Source organism: Salvia hispanica, chromosome 3, assembly GCF_023119035.1.
Source record: "Salvia hispanica cultivar TCC Black 2014 chromosome 3, UniMelb_Shisp_WGS_1.0, whole genome shotgun sequence".
In the NCBI taxonomy this organism is placed as follows: Eukaryota; Viridiplantae; Streptophyta; class Magnoliopsida; order Lamiales; family Lamiaceae; genus Salvia; species Salvia hispanica.
The window spans coordinates 43,205,975-43,221,888 of NC_062967.1; the positions used below are offsets into that span (position 1 = coordinate 43,205,975).

Below are 15,914 nucleotides of genomic sequence, written 5' to 3' on the forward strand. Positions count from 1 at the left end.
AGAAATCTTTATAACCTTTTATATCAATTAAATTTACCACCTATGCCATTTACACCTCCCTAATAAAATAGATCCCATAATCCATTAAGATTAATTAAATGCAATTATGGAATTAGCCTTCAATAATAACCGTGACACTAAAATATAGCCATGAATTTTCATTTTGTGTCTTTTACTAGCTAGAGTGTTTTGTAAACTAATACTCCCTCTTTCTCACTAGAAATAAATGTTTTCCTTTTGGGTTGTCCCATTAAAAATGAAACGTTTCTTAAAATAGAAATAATTTTATCTCTGCTTTTCCCTCACAAAACAACACTACATAAAATCTTGTGCCGAAAAGCAAACGTTTCATATTTATTGGGACGGAGGGAGTAATTTTTAATATAAATGTTTTCACAGTTCGTTACTCCCTACGTTTTTTTTAAAATAGCAATATTTTCCATTTTAGTATGTTCCTTAAAAATAGCAACTTTCAAACTTTCTATTTTTGGAAATCTTTACGCCCTTATACATCAACTTATTTACCACCTATGTCATTTACACCTCCCTAATAAAGTGGGTCCCATAATCCACTAAGATTAATTCCATTACTTTTTTCTCTCCCATTCTCCTACCGATTTTTTTCTCCCTCTCTCTTACTTTACCAAGTTTTCTCACCCTCTCTCCTACATTACCAATATTTTTCTTCCTTTCTCTTACTTTACCAATTTTGTCTCACCCTCTCTCTTACTTTACCAAATTATGCATTAAAACCCGTGCCGTTTCAAATGTACCTATTTTTTAAAAACGGAGGGAGTACATGGGTATTTATAATTGAAAAGGTTTATATACCCTTCGTTTCCCATTAATTGTCCACTTTGGTTCCTTCACGGGTTTAAAAATAAAAAATATAAAGGAGAGTGGATTAAAAAAGTTAGTGAAATATGAGTCATATTTTATTTATTGATTTTATAATAAATTTTGAATGAAATAAGTTAGTGGAATGTTGACTCTACTTATTATTTACGGTAAAAATGAAAATGAACAATTAATAGGGAACGGAAAATAGCAAAAGTGGATAATTAATGGAGGACAGAGGGTGTTCAATATATGTGTAATTGAACGTATAGATTTCATATACTCCAATATTCCAGCTCATTTTATTGTATAATATGTTGTTTAGTTTATCTAATACTCCCCCCGTCCCATAATAGATGGCACACTTGGAATGGCACGAGATTTTAGCAGATGTTGTTTTGTGTGTTAGAAAATAGAGAGGGAATTTTTTCAAAAAAAGAAAAGAAATGTAACATCTTTTGTGGAAAAAACTAAAGAGAAAAGTGTACATCTGTTATAGAACGGAGGGAGTATTATTTATTATCAGAAAATGTTAGATTTGATTTGATATTAGTGATTGTTATTATGTATCTTTACTTAATCTAGAATCTAAGAGCATCCTCATCCGTGCTCTTAGCTAAGAGCACGGAGGTGGGCCCGGACCCACTTTTACTCCTTGTCCTTAGCTAACAGCACACTGATGCCCATTAAGACATCCATGTTCTTAGCTAAGGACAAGCTCAAGGGTCCCACCATTCTATTATTCAATTTAAATACTCCAATTATTAAAAACATTTCTACATTATAAAAATACATTAAAAAATAAAAATTACATAATTAAAATCCTAAAAAATAAAAATTACATAATTAAAATACTAAAAAATAAAAATACATAATTAAAATCCTAGAAAATAAAAAAATACATAATTAAAATCCTACAAATTAAAAATTACACACGTGGAAGACTACTCCTCTAACCCCAATTGCCTCTTGAGACCCCGGATCATTTGCTCATGTGTTGCAAGTTGCTCCGGAGTCATCTTAGACGTATAGTTCAAATAGAGTTTAGGTGGGCCCCGGAAGGGCGGAGCCCCTGGCTTGCGAACGGGTTGGGGGGGGGACCCCGAAAATTTGATTTCAACAAATCCACCCGGTAACCCAAACGTGGTTCCAACCCCCCGGCTGTGAGGGGGATCGAGCAATGGGTAGTGTGGGGGGAATTTTAGATGAGAGAGTAGAGGAAAAAAGATGAAGAAAGAGATGATGAATGATAAATGTGATTTTTTTTTAAGGGGGGGTATTTATAGATGAAAATGTGAATTTTGGGGAAAAAATTAAAAAAAAAATTTAAAAAGTGAGAAGAAAAAGGATATATTTTTTTTTTGGGAAAATATATTTTTTTATTTAAAAACATTTTTTTTAATTAATTTTTTTTAAAAAAAAAATTTAAAAAAGCCAACGGCTTTTGGGTTGGGGAATGAGCGTCCACGGGGTGTCTTTTTTTTGACGGGCCTGAAGGGGAAGAGTAGGGGAAGGTGAGAAATTGTGGGTTTTCTCGGTTTTATATACTAATTGCAGCCTTGTTATCACAAAACAACTGACTTTTTCCTTGTGGCAATCCAATCTCCTTCATCAATCTTCTTAGCCATAAAATTTCCATCAATCCACTCTTGATACCTCTGAACTCTGCTTCGGCACTGGATAGTGCAACTACTTTCTGTTTTTTACTCCTCCAAGTAACTAGATTATCTTCAACAAAGGTGAAGTAACCTCCTGTTGATTTCCGATCAACTGGATTGCTTGCCCAGTCTGCATCTGTGTATCCATAGATCCCTCGATGCTTATTTCTTTTGAACAATACTCCATGTCCAACTGTTCCTTTTAGATATCCCACGATTCTTAGCGCAGCTTCATAGTGATCCTTCTGTGGTTGGTGCATGAACTGGCTCACAATGCCTACTGCATAAGCAATATCAGGTCTGGTGTGAGACAGATATATTAGTTTTCCTACCAAGCGCTGATATTTGCTCTGACTTGCTGGTTCTGCTCCTTCCACGATCTGCAGTCCGTGGTTCACTAGAATTGGTGTGTCGGCTGGTTTGCAATCTAGTAACCCCGTCTCAGCAAGAATATCCAGTATGTACTTCTTATGCCTTAGAAAAATACCTCCTTCTGACCTTAATACTTCTATCCCCAAGAAATACTTAAGGTTTCCCAAGTTCTTCATCTCGAATTCTTGTGATAGGCCCTCCTTGAGCCTTTCAATTTCTACAGTATCATCACCAGTAATGATCATATCATCTACATAGATGATCAGACAGGTTATTCGACCATCTCTTTTCTTTAAAAACAAGGTATGATCTGAGTTGCTCTGTTTGAATCCGTACTTTGCCATAGCCTCAGTAAACCTCCCAAACCAAACTCTAGGTGACTGCTTGAGTCCATACAGGGTCTTTCGTAGTCGGCATCCTTCTCCTTTACTGTAACCATCGGAAAAACCGGGGGGAGCCTCCATGTATACCTCTCTTTTCAATTCTCCGTGCAGGAATGCATTTGTAACATCAAACTGATGTAAGGGCCAGTCTCTGTTCGCAGCTACTGAAAGTAGAACTCGGATAGTATTCATTTTCGCCACTGGGGAGAATGTCTCGTCATAGTCTATTCCGTAGGTCTGCGTATATCCCTTTGCAACTAATCGTGCTTTATATCTTTCAATAGAGCCATCAGGTCGACGTTTAATTGTAAATACCCACTTGCATCCGACTGCCTTCTTTCCATCAGGTATTATGCACTTTTCCCAGGTGCCATTTCTTTCCAGTGCTCCCATCTCTTTCTGCATTGCTTCTCTCCAATGCTTGTGCCTCCAGGCCTCCTCCACAGTACACGGGATTTCTTCTTCTTCATACAGCGCTGCTTCAAACGCATGAGCCATTTCTGAGAGGTGATTCTTGGCCAGAAAGGCTTTTGAGTATTTTGCCTTTGTGTGAATGTCAGGACTGTATCTTTTCGGTGGAACTCCCCTGTTTAATCTTGAGGGTAATTTGTACCCCCCAACTCCTTCACTAATCTGCTCCTCGAGCAAATCACAAATCTCAGGTTCATCTGGACTCTCTTCCCCTGAGTCTATACCTGTCTCTTGATTCCCTTCAGTAACACTGTTAGTACAATTAAGGGAGCTTCTGGATCAGAAAGTTGTGGCGATGCTCAAAGCCGAGAAATACGGGTCAGCCAACACGCGCCATAGAGTCACAGAGATCCGCAACAAACTGAAGTACATGACGCTTAGGATCTCCTTTATTCCAAAGGAAGGCAACAAGGTGGCAATTTGGTTAGCTGAGCAAGGAAGCAAGGAAAGTCACAGGTTTGATTTTAACCACAACACGGCGTCGGCAAGGACTAAAGCAATGGTTCGGATGGATCAAATGGGAATGCCGAATTTTCAATTCGGATGATGGAAATGATTGTCTAGTCTTGGTTTGTTTGACTGACCCCGTTTGTTTGCATAGGTAGAGAGTAGATTAGTGTCCGTCCCATGTGTGTGGATTGGACATTGACTTACTCTTTGAATGGTTGTACATGTCACTTTTGGGCATGACTTTTGTAAGGAGACCATTGATGATTTGGAGGGATGAGGGACCCACGAACCCTCCACCGCACAGGTGTTAAAAAAAAAAAAAAAAAAAAGGGAGCTTCTTTCAGGTGTAGTAGAGTCTACAGAAGGACTTACAGTGGATATCAGTGAGGGAGTATTCTGGACAGTGGCATTGGGCGTTGGGGGCTGTATATGTGAGATTTGCTCGGCAGTTTTGTCAGCCTCCTCTGCTTCCTCTGCCAGGTTTGCTGGTGCATGATAAACTGGAATTGGTGGACAGCTTAGTGGGTCGACCTTACTACCACTCTCCCCTTGACCACTAAGATGGCTAAAGTAGTAGTCTGTTTCGAGGAAATCGCAGTTCATTGTGGTGAACAGACGATTAGATTTAGGATCAAGGGTCCTATTCTAATGCTTTTAGCACCCTAATCCAAAATCAAGACTAAATCTCCACCCTTGGATTTTAAAATGAGTGGATGAGATTAAAGCTCACAAAATCTCAATAAATAGTAGACAAAATATCAACAAAAGGGTAATATCGTCATTATGTTATCATATGATAATTTTCGTGAGTGTTTTTTTATATCAACATTGTGTATTACAAATATCAACAATATGACATTGGAATATCAACACATTTTTATTGAGATTGGACATGCATAATATTGAGATTTTGCCTACAATATATTGAGATTTTTTGTTGTGTTTGTTGAAAATAGCTACTTATCAACATGTACGAAAATTGAAATTTATTTATCAAATTTCATCACCCGAACATCGTCGGAACATATGCAATTGAGATCTCGTTGGAATCCTTATTAAATTATCTTTAATTTGATATATTTTTTGCGAAAAAATAATTTAAATTGAGAGAGTTACGTAAATTTAAAGATTTGAGATGATTTTGAGGAGAGAGAAAGTAGTTAGTTATAATTACTACATATAGGATTTGACATTAATACCCTTTTAATTTAATTAATAATTATTTAAATTTAAAATATATTACACTTGGCATCATATTAACCACAAGATCTTCTAATCTAATGGTTGAAAATTGGTCTCAATTTGGGATTGGTAATTAGTTAGCAATTGATTACATCCCTTAGGATCAAAACATCTATATCCTTTTTGGTTTACTCCATATCCCACAAAGACACATTTGACTGCACATGGGGATAATTTGGTTCTTTCGTGTTTTGGAATGTGGACAAAAACTGAACAGCCAAACACCCGAGGTCGAAGGGTTAAAGGTGATGGGATTTGCGCTAGTGTCGAGAGGATCTCTAGCGGGGTTTTCAAGTTTAGTGAGCTCGAAGGTAGTCTGTTTGATAGGTAGACTGAGGAGGCCACTGCTTCAGGCCAAAATTTTCTTGGGGTGTTGGATTCGATAAGCATAGCACGAGCCATTTCTAAAAGGGTTCTGTTTTTCCTCTCTGGCACTCCGTTTTGTTCTGGGGTATATGGGCAGGTAGTTTGGTGTACAAGGCCTTTATCGTGACAGAACTGTTTCATATCAGAGTTCACAAATTCTCCTCCATTATCTGATCGAAGAGTTTTTATGGTTTTTTGAAATTGGGTTTGGACTAGGTTGTAAAAATGGGTGAAATGCTGGAAGGTTTCACTTTTTTGTTTCATAAAGTATACCCACGTCATACGAGTACAATCATCCACAAAAAGAAGAAAATATTTAAAACCTTGCCCCCCTAAAACCGGTGAAGGACCCCAAACATCAGAATGGACAAGAGAAAACAAAGAATCAACTCTGGTATTATTTGATTTGTAGGTTTGTCTGTGGCTTTTGGCCAAAACACAGGTTTCACAATACAAATCCTTACTGAATTTAGGAAAAAGCAATTTTAAATAACCCGATGAAGAATGTCCTAGACGGCGGTGCCACAACCAAGCCTCCCTGCCAGCCGTCCCGTGAGCCATCATAGCATTTCCGTGTTGCTCTATCTCATCCACATAATACAGCCCATTCCGCTCAGTGCCACGTCCAATAATTTTCCCTGTCCTGATATCCTGCAAAAGGCAGAAATTGGGTTGCATTAGGAGAGTGCAATTCAACTCTTTAGTCACATGACTAATAGATAGCAATTTATGTGACATAGAGGGGACATATAAGCAATTAGACAATGTCAAACTGGGTGAGATTTTAACAGTTCCCGCTCCCTCTACTATCGTCAACTCTCCGTTTGCATTTTGAATGTGACTTTTTGGTGCCCTGTGCATACTAGATATATCAGATTTATCAAAAGTTATAGTATCTGTAGCTCCACAATCAAAAATCCATTTGTGATTCTTGGCATCAGAGGATATGGACAAAGCATATGATTCGGGCAAATTATCGGACAAATTTTCGAGTGGCTGAAATTTATTCTGGCAAAGTAATGGGGCAAATTTGGGATTTTTAAAAACGAGAGGCTGAGTTTCGAATTTTATGGATCTTTGGGGTTGATTCATGGGATATTTAATAGGTTGGGGTGCATTTCCTAATTTTTCAAAAAAGGTAGGGCTTGAGGGTAAACCCCCAAACCCTAACTTACCCCCATCCGCCTCCACTCCATTTCCGCCGTTTGCGAAGGAAACTGTACCAAGGGTTATCTCCTCCGGCCCTTGCTGGCTGCCGCCTCGGATTGTTGTGGCCTCGGTGTTGCTCCCGGCGGTGGCAGCCGGCTCTCCCCCTCTGTTCGCGATGGCAGCTACTCCTCTTCCCCCTCGAAACGGCGCTTGATTCTGTTTAGATTTGCGATCCTCCCACCATTCCGGGTAACCATGGAGTTCGAAACATGTTTCCCGAGTATGCTTTTTCTTTCCACAGTGATTACATGTGAGCTTCAGTTTCTCCTCCTCCGTTTTCTTGCTCCAGTTACCGCCGGTATTTCCGCCGCTTCGTTGAGGGGGATTTCGGTGAGCGGCTTGATTCGGCCATGGCTGCCTTGCAATGAGTCCAGCCGCGACTCCCTGTGTAGCCCCGGTATCCCCTGATTTCAGAACGCTCGCTCTGGTGTCCTCCCTCCGAAGGATTCCGTATGCTACTTCTACGGATGCTCTTAGCTAACAGCAATGCCGTGCCGCTGGCATGGACGGACGAGCATCATCGGCGGACGGACGGCACCGTGCTCAGCGGCACGGACAGATGAGCACCGCAGCCTGCTGCGGATGCTCTAATATCGGTTTGCTCGTTAACAATCTAATCATCAACTATATATTAATTTATTTCCAAATTATCTCTCATATTTTAACTAATTAAATTTAGATACGCGAGCAATATTGTTAAAGTAGAAAGAACACTGTATGGAAATAGGAGATGTGGGATATTAGTAATTTAGTGGTAAATTATTTAAAAAGATTTTTTACATTTTTTAATTCTTGTCAATTCGCCTCAAATACAGACAAAGAGAGCAGCATGAAGTTCGTGTTCACATTATAAAAAAATTTAACAGTTAATTTAAATTAATTAGAGGAGTCTTGAGCCGCAACTTTCATAGCAATGGCATACGTATTTGATCACATTCGCACTTCCTATTATTGATAGATTTAATGCTTGCAAAAATAATTAAATATTCAATATTGTAAATTTCAAAACAAAATCAATGTGGTAATTATGTGAAGGTTTCGACTCAAGGATAAAGGACAGTGCACACCAAATTAGATTTCTACATAAGTAAAATTTGTCCAACAACACAAATCTTACATTTTATGGAAATAAATAATAATGTTATTAAAAAAGGAAAATATTCTAATAATCAATCACAATAATACTCTTAGAATAGATTTGATACTGATAGAAATAAATTGATACTCTCTCTATCCCAAAAAAGTAAATACATTTGGGACGACTCGAGAATTAATGCATAATTGGTAAAGTAAGGAACATGAGGAAGATGATAATTAAATATAAAATAGTGTTAGTTGATAGTAGAACCTATATCCTTATTATAAATGTTAACTGGTGGGCTCTAGTGGTATAAGTTGTAAATAAGACACTTGATAATTTCTCTCATTTGAGTTAATAATTTTGCTTGATTCATATTTTCAACAAGTGTGCTTAGTTGATGGTTTTGGTGAGTGAGGACTTAGGGGATGCTTAGGTAGAATGGATAAATAGAATTTCCATTATAGAATGACTATCTACCTGAGTTGAGGAAGGAATGACTATGCCTAATATAGTAGGAACGATGATTAAAGAGTCATACCAAACAAATAAATGGAACCAAGAACCTTCTCAGTTTTTTTATATCCATGTTATGAGCTTTTTATGAGGAGAGTTTGTTTGATCATATAATTTTGTAAATGATTTTGGTGATTTTGAAATAATAATTCACATATAATTTGTACAGGTGCGGACCGTGTAAGGTAATTGCACCCAGATATCAGGAGCTGTCTGAAAAATACAACGATGTTGTGTTCTTCAAGCTCGACTGCAACGATGAAAACAAGGCGAGTTACGATTTATATACATGGTATGACCATTATTAATAATCCCCTTAATCCATTAATTTAGGATGTCACGTGGCATTACTCGGGGCCATCCAATTCCAGATTTTAGTTCTGCCTTAATATATACTCGTATTTGAATACACCTCTATGGAGTTTGATCTGATGTGTATATATTTCCTTGCAGGTTTGCAGCCACTTGCAAAGGAGCTAGGTATCAAGGTGGTTCCTACATTCAAGATTTTGAAGGATAGCAAGATTGTCAAAGAAGTACAGGAGCCAAAATTGACAATCTAATTCATGCCATAGATTGTGTAAGATCCACTTAGATTACTGTTATTGCTATTAGATTGTAATATAATATTAATAGATCAAAGACAGCTGCAACTCATATTAATCCATAATTATGGTGGTATAATATATATTTCATCTCCACTTAACTCACGAAACAAAATCTCTTACAGTTCCGTACTATCCCACAAGTGTGATATTTTTTATGGGATGGAGGGAATAGAGAAATGACCGTATCATAAATACAAGATTTAGTACAGGTAGAAAAAGTGTAAATAATTTATCCTTAATATCAATACGATTATATATACTACTTTCGTGAAGCTTACTGGCGGAGCCGGCATAGAAATAGGGGTACCATTGTACCCCAAATATTTGTTTACTTAATATAGTATTGAGATTAATATTGCAAAAAGCATGCATGGTCCAGTGGTTGGTGAGGTATGTTCTCCAAGTGGAGGGTTGAGTTCGAATCCTCCTTTGTTTACATTTAAATGTACTCCCTCCGTTCTACAGTAATGGACTCGTTTCTTTTCAGTACACGATTTAAGAAAATTATGTTAAGTGAGTTAAGTAAAACTAGAATAAAGTAGGAAATGAAAAATCGTTTCTTTTCAGTACACGATTTAAGAAAATTATGTTAAGTGAGTTAAGTAAAACTAGAATAAAGTAAGATAGAGAACTGTACACGATTTAAGAAAATTATGTTAAGTGAGTTAAGTAAAACTAGAATAAAGTAGGAAATGAAAAAGATAGAGAACTGAGGAGAAAATAAGTAAGAGAGATTAAAGTAAGTGAGAAGAAATGTGTTGACTTTTACTAAAAGAGGAAATGACTCCAACGTACCAAAATGACACAATGACTCCATCACTATAAAACGGAGGGAGTATTATTTTTAATATGTTATATGTTTATTTATTATAAAATTCGTACCACCAATGTAAAAAGTCTGGATCCGCCACCAGTGAAGCTATATATGGTCTGACCAGGAATCCAACTGAATCACCTTGCAACTTGGCTAGATTCAGTTAGCCAAGTTGTAAGAATTTAGTTCAATCCTACTTAATTAATCAGGTTAATGGCTATATATGTTTTCGCAGTTCATTACATATATTTATAATTGAATATGTATGTACAATTTATGGATAATGGAAAGTATAGATTTCATATACTCCTATATTCCAGCTCATATTATTGTATAATTATGTTGTTTAATTTATCTATATTATTTATTTTCATAAAATGTTAGATTTGATTTGATATTAGTGATCATTATTGCATATCTTTACTTAAGCTAGAACCTAAATTCGGTGTGCTCGTTCACAACCTAATCATCATTTACACAGTATTGATTTATTTTGAATTATATCGATATTTTAACTAAATTTAGATACGTGAGCATTAATATTGAAGGAACACTATATGGAAATGCAAGATGTGGGATATTAGTAACCTAGTGGTATAATTTCGGAATATATGTCTTAATTCGTTGACCTTTCGAAATTTGGGATTAAATTTGCTGATCTTTCAGAATGTGGGATCGAGGCGTGCAGATTTTTCGAAATAAGGATTTATTGAATTTTTCTCTTATTTTCCTTATTATTTATCTCACAAAATATATGAATGGACCCGTCTTCTCCTTCTTCCCATTCTTCGTCTCCTTCCCGTTAATTCAATCACCTTAACTGTTTCCTTCAAAAAAATTTTGCATAATAGAGTGACTCTACACTTGGCGTTTTCTACCTATATTATACTTCTCTCTTCTCATGGATGCTTCCACAGCCCTATGCTCCTCACTTTTTCTATTCACTTTTATAGATTTGGTTTCACTCTTCTTTCTTTTAATCTCTCGAGCATTTGCTAGGGTGGGTTTTTCTTTTCTTTTTTATTATTGTTTTTTTTTTCAAAATCTCCCCATTTTTTAATGGTGATTATCTATTTTTAATTTTTTATAAAAACAATGTATGTTAGTGAGTTATCTAAGTGGGATATGGTTCGGTTTATTTTTCATAAATATTTAAGATGATGGAGATTTATGAATTATTTGTGATATTAGGTAATTTACAGAATTCGAGTTTACAGGAAGGAGATGAGTTAACGGGATGGAGATGAAGAAAGGAAAAGAGAGAGGGAGAGGAGAATGGTCCATTCATATATTTTGTGAGAAAAATGATAAGGAAAAGAAGAGAAAAAACCAATAAACCCTTATTCCGAGAAATCCGCATGCCTCGATCCCATATTGTGAAAGGTCAACGAATTTAATCTCAAATTTCGAAAGATCGGCGAATTGAGACCTATATTTCGAAATTTCTATCTTTCATCTTTTTAGTTCTTGTCATCAAATAAAAATAAAGCAGCAAGAACTTTTTAATTCTTGTCATCAAATAAAAATAAAGCAGCAAGAAGTTCGTGTTCAGATTGTAAAAAATTTAGCAAGTTAATTAAAATAATTAGAGGAGTCTTAAGCCACCGATGTCTTAGCAATGACATACATAGGAAGTGCGCTAAAATGCTAACTTTTCTTAAATTGCTAACTCATCAATGCAGTGTATTAAAAATGTCAACACGATCACATTAAAATGTCAACTCATATTTGTGTTAATATTTTAATAAACTTTGTTGATATTTAAATATTAATGTCAATATAATGTATTAAAATATCAACTTAAGTTTATATTCACGTTTCAGTATCATTGTGTTGACATTTTTAATATATTGCATTGATTAGTTAACAAGTTAGTTAAGTTAGTTTTTTAAGAAAAGTTAGCGATGGATTCCCTGCCATACATATTTGATAACATTCGTACTTCCTATTATTGATAGATTTAATGCTTGCAAAAATAATTAAATATTCGATATTGCACTTCAAAACAAAATCAATATGTGGTAATAATGTGAAGGTTCCGACTCTTTTGAGGGTAAAGAAAAGACCACACCAAATTAGAATTCTACATAAGTAAATTTGACCAACAACACAAATCTTACATTTTATGAAACTAAATAATACTGTTAAAAAAGAAAAATATCCTAATAATCAATCACAATAATATCTTAGAACAGATTTGATAATGATAGAAAGAGATTGATATATTGCTTGTATAGTTGATTGTAACACCTATTTAATACTACGTCCTCCGTCCCTGAAAATTTGTCACTTATTTCCATTTTCGTTCGTCCCTAAAACTTTGTCCCCTTTCATTTTTACCATTTTTAGTAGTGGACCTCATATTCTACTAACTCATTCCACTCATATTTTATTATAAAACTAACATATAAAAGTAGGACCCACATGCCACTAATTTTTTCAACCCACTTTCTATTACATTCTTAAAACTCATGCCGGGTCAAATGGTAACAAATTATGAGGGACGGAGGAGTGGGTGATTTACAGAATAATCATAAGCAAGTAAATACAATTATCAATAGTTGTACAGATTGGCTATAAGCACTTGGGTTCAAATATTATTTGGAAATATGGGGTTTGGTTTGGAAAACACAGTTAAATAAAAAAGCAAATAAATAAAGAAAGCAATTTAAAACAGAGAAAGAATTGATCATTTCATCTCCTAAAAAAGTAAAATGATCCTATAATGAATAATGATGATATCGATTTCCGATTTTGATTTTATAATCAATCAAAGGTATACAATTCTCATGTATGTTAATACGAATATATTTTCACCTTCTAGGTAACCAATCTTTTCAATTACGATCAATGTCTTCCGAAGTTCTTCTTGAAAGAATCTATTTCTGTATAAAAATAAAAGATCTTATTAATACCTTTGTTACGAATTTTAAGGCGAGCCTAGGGTGGCTGAGGAACCCTGCAAGCATTATATCTTTTCATTTACGATCAATGTCTTCCGAAGTTCTTCTTGAAAGAATCTATTTCTGTATAAAAATAAAAGATCTTATGAATACCTTTGTTACGAATTTTAAGGCGAGCCTAGGGTGGCTGAGGAACCCTGCAAGCATTATATTAGGTGTCAAAGAAAATTAATTTTGGCTTCGAAAGGGACATTCATTTTCATGAGTAAATGGAAATTTTACCTTGTCACTTTTTGGCAATGCCATTTTTCGGTGTGGAGTTTATTAAATCCATTGAATTCCAAAATATGGTAAAGTAGCTCATGGGTAGGGAACGAGTCCATTAATGGGTGTCGCAGTGGCTCTATTTGTAGTATTTCTATCTACTATTTTGGAGATTTATAGTTCTTCTATTTAATTGAATGGAATTCCAATGAATGAAATCTATAAGAATTACAAAGGCTAATCTTCGATGGAAGAAAAGGCAGGAGCAGATACTCATGTATAGGAGCGTAAGGTGGTGTCAGGATGAAGGTTTTTAGCACATGCAATCTTCTCAAAGGGGGTGTCTCTTAGGCTGCATATGTCGGTAATACATCTAAGAAATTATTCCATCCAACGGACTCTTCTTTGGATCCAGGAATAGCGACATGTACTAAATGTCATGTCCAAGCAAAGGAACTGACACAAAATATATCTCATTTCCCCCTTGAATGGATTTTTTTTTTTTTTTCCATTTCCAAAGGACTTTTGTTGTGTTGTTTTGAATAGGGCATCAACCCTTGGAACATACTACAACACCAGGTGGCGAAGAGCCGATATCGACGTGCCAAACCTTCCAATTGATGTGAGCTCCTAAAATTCTACGAATTCATTGAGAGTTAAAATAGATTCGTAGACCTGGTCTGTTGATGCGTTTTAGATTTATCAGAATGTGTTTGATTTAACGTAATCTAGTATCATGATTAGGGCTGAGGGAAAATTACCGAAAAAATGATATATCGCTCGTATCGTATTGAAAAATATCGAAAAATTATCGAATTTTCGGTATATCGTAATTTTCGTTACGATACGGTATCGTATCGTAAGTTTTCGATACGATAACGATATGAATTTCCTTATATCGCTATATATCGTTTTATATCGATATATATCGAAACATATTGAAATTCAATACATATTGAAGTTTAAAATTATAAATATATACAAATCCATTTAATTCATTCATATATTTAAAAAATATATATATATGAAACCCTAATAAGAACACTATTTATTTTATTGTGTTGAAGTCTTATTAATTTTTGTGTTATTTTTCAGTTTTGAAATTATATTTTTCGATATACAGGTATTCGATACGATAACGATATTTCGATATATCGTAACGATCTTACGATATATCGAAATATCGATACGATAACGATATTGATATTATTCATATCGAAAGTTCGATGTATCGAAATTCTTTCCTATCGATATTTTCGATACGAAACACGATACAACGTTTTCGATACGATATATCGTATCGACCCACCCCTAATCATGATAACATCTTTTCGAGTTTTTATAGATCATTGATAGTAACTATTTTGACTACTAACAAAGCAGAGACTCCTGAATATCTTCTTTTAAAAGAGCTTCAGCTTCTTTTGAAAGAGTTTCCGCTTCTTTTGAAAGAGCTTTTGCTTCTTCGATTCTGAACAACTATACTTATTGAACCTAATAAGATGGAAATTACTCTCTCCGTCCCGGCTAAGCTGACACAATTCTTAATCGACACGGGATTTTAGGAGTTGTTGGTTAATTTGTTTAATTGGAAGGAGAAAAGATGTGTGGAAATAGAAAGAGAATAGAATATTTAATTGATGAGAGAAAAAGTGGTTGAGTGTATTAAATGGAAAGAAAAAGTTTATAAAAATAAAAATGTGTCATCTTATTTGGGACAGCGTAAAAAAAGAAAGCGTGTCATCTTAAGTGAGACGGAGGGAGTACAACCCAAGAAGTAATAATTACTTGTTCATGTACTTGGAAACCCCCTATATACCAATAGAAATGTAGGCCACTTCCACATCGAATATATCATATAACCCTTCACATTTTATCCATGAAATGGCTTGGATTAGTATTAGTCTGGATATAGAAAAATCATTCTATTAGATCGAATGTACTTAGTTCATCAAGTTGATGATAAAATCCATGGACATTCCAGTAGACATTATGCGTTTGTTACACAACAATCCCTTAGGGGAATGGCAAAACAGTGGAGACAATGGAGTTTCAGTGATTGGAATCACTACCGTAGATTATTCAACACACAATTATAACATTTAAATAATGATTCCAGGGTTACTAGGGCGAGCCACCTAATTACTATGGTTAACCGAATATTGTGGATTAAAAGCATTAAGGTTGTCAATCTTACATATTAACTCTTAAAAGTACAATTAGACCCTCGTAGTGTTATCAATCTGAATCTAACTTATGGATGATGTGTCACCCAACTTGACGCATTACATGACAAATTGAGCGAAGTAAATAAAAGTCTTGGGTATCAAAATTAGAATCAAATAAATATGAAGAGTTACTTTACCATCCCCAAACTTCTACAAATTTAGTTACTCGTGATGGAACAAAATCCATAACAAAATAAGAAAGCATTAAACAATCTATGATAAAATCTGAAGGTGAAATTCTTCTCTTCTATTCTCTTGCTCCAATCTCCAATGCAGAATACTCTTTTTGGAAAAGAATTCTCTGACTCTCCTAAATGATGAGGCATGAGGAGTATTTATAAAGTTGTGGGTGTTTTTCTCAGTATGGTAGTATTTCTAGCTCTGAAAGGTAAGTCTCGGACCGCTAACACCATCTCAGTGGATCGCTGACTTTGTTCTGGATTCTCTCGGACACTTCTCGACAGCCGCTGACTTGTGCTCGGTGGTCGATGTTCGTAGCTCTGTTGCAGGCACAA

The 15,914-nt window shown here is 35.3% G+C and overlaps 1 long non-coding RNA gene across 1 annotated transcript; it reads right to left on the reverse strand.

Annotated features, from left to right (window-relative positions):
- Positions 1–6,161: 6,161 nt before the first annotated feature.
- On the reverse strand, positions 6,162–7,060 carry LOC125209063. The gene is made up of 2 exons (XR_007174294.1): positions 6,955–7,060; positions 6,162–6,430 (listed from the first exon to the last, which is right to left on the reverse strand). It is a non-coding gene; the product is annotated as an uncharacterized LOC125209063 (long non-coding RNA).
- Between the last annotated feature and the right edge of the window lie 8,854 nt (positions 7,061–15,914).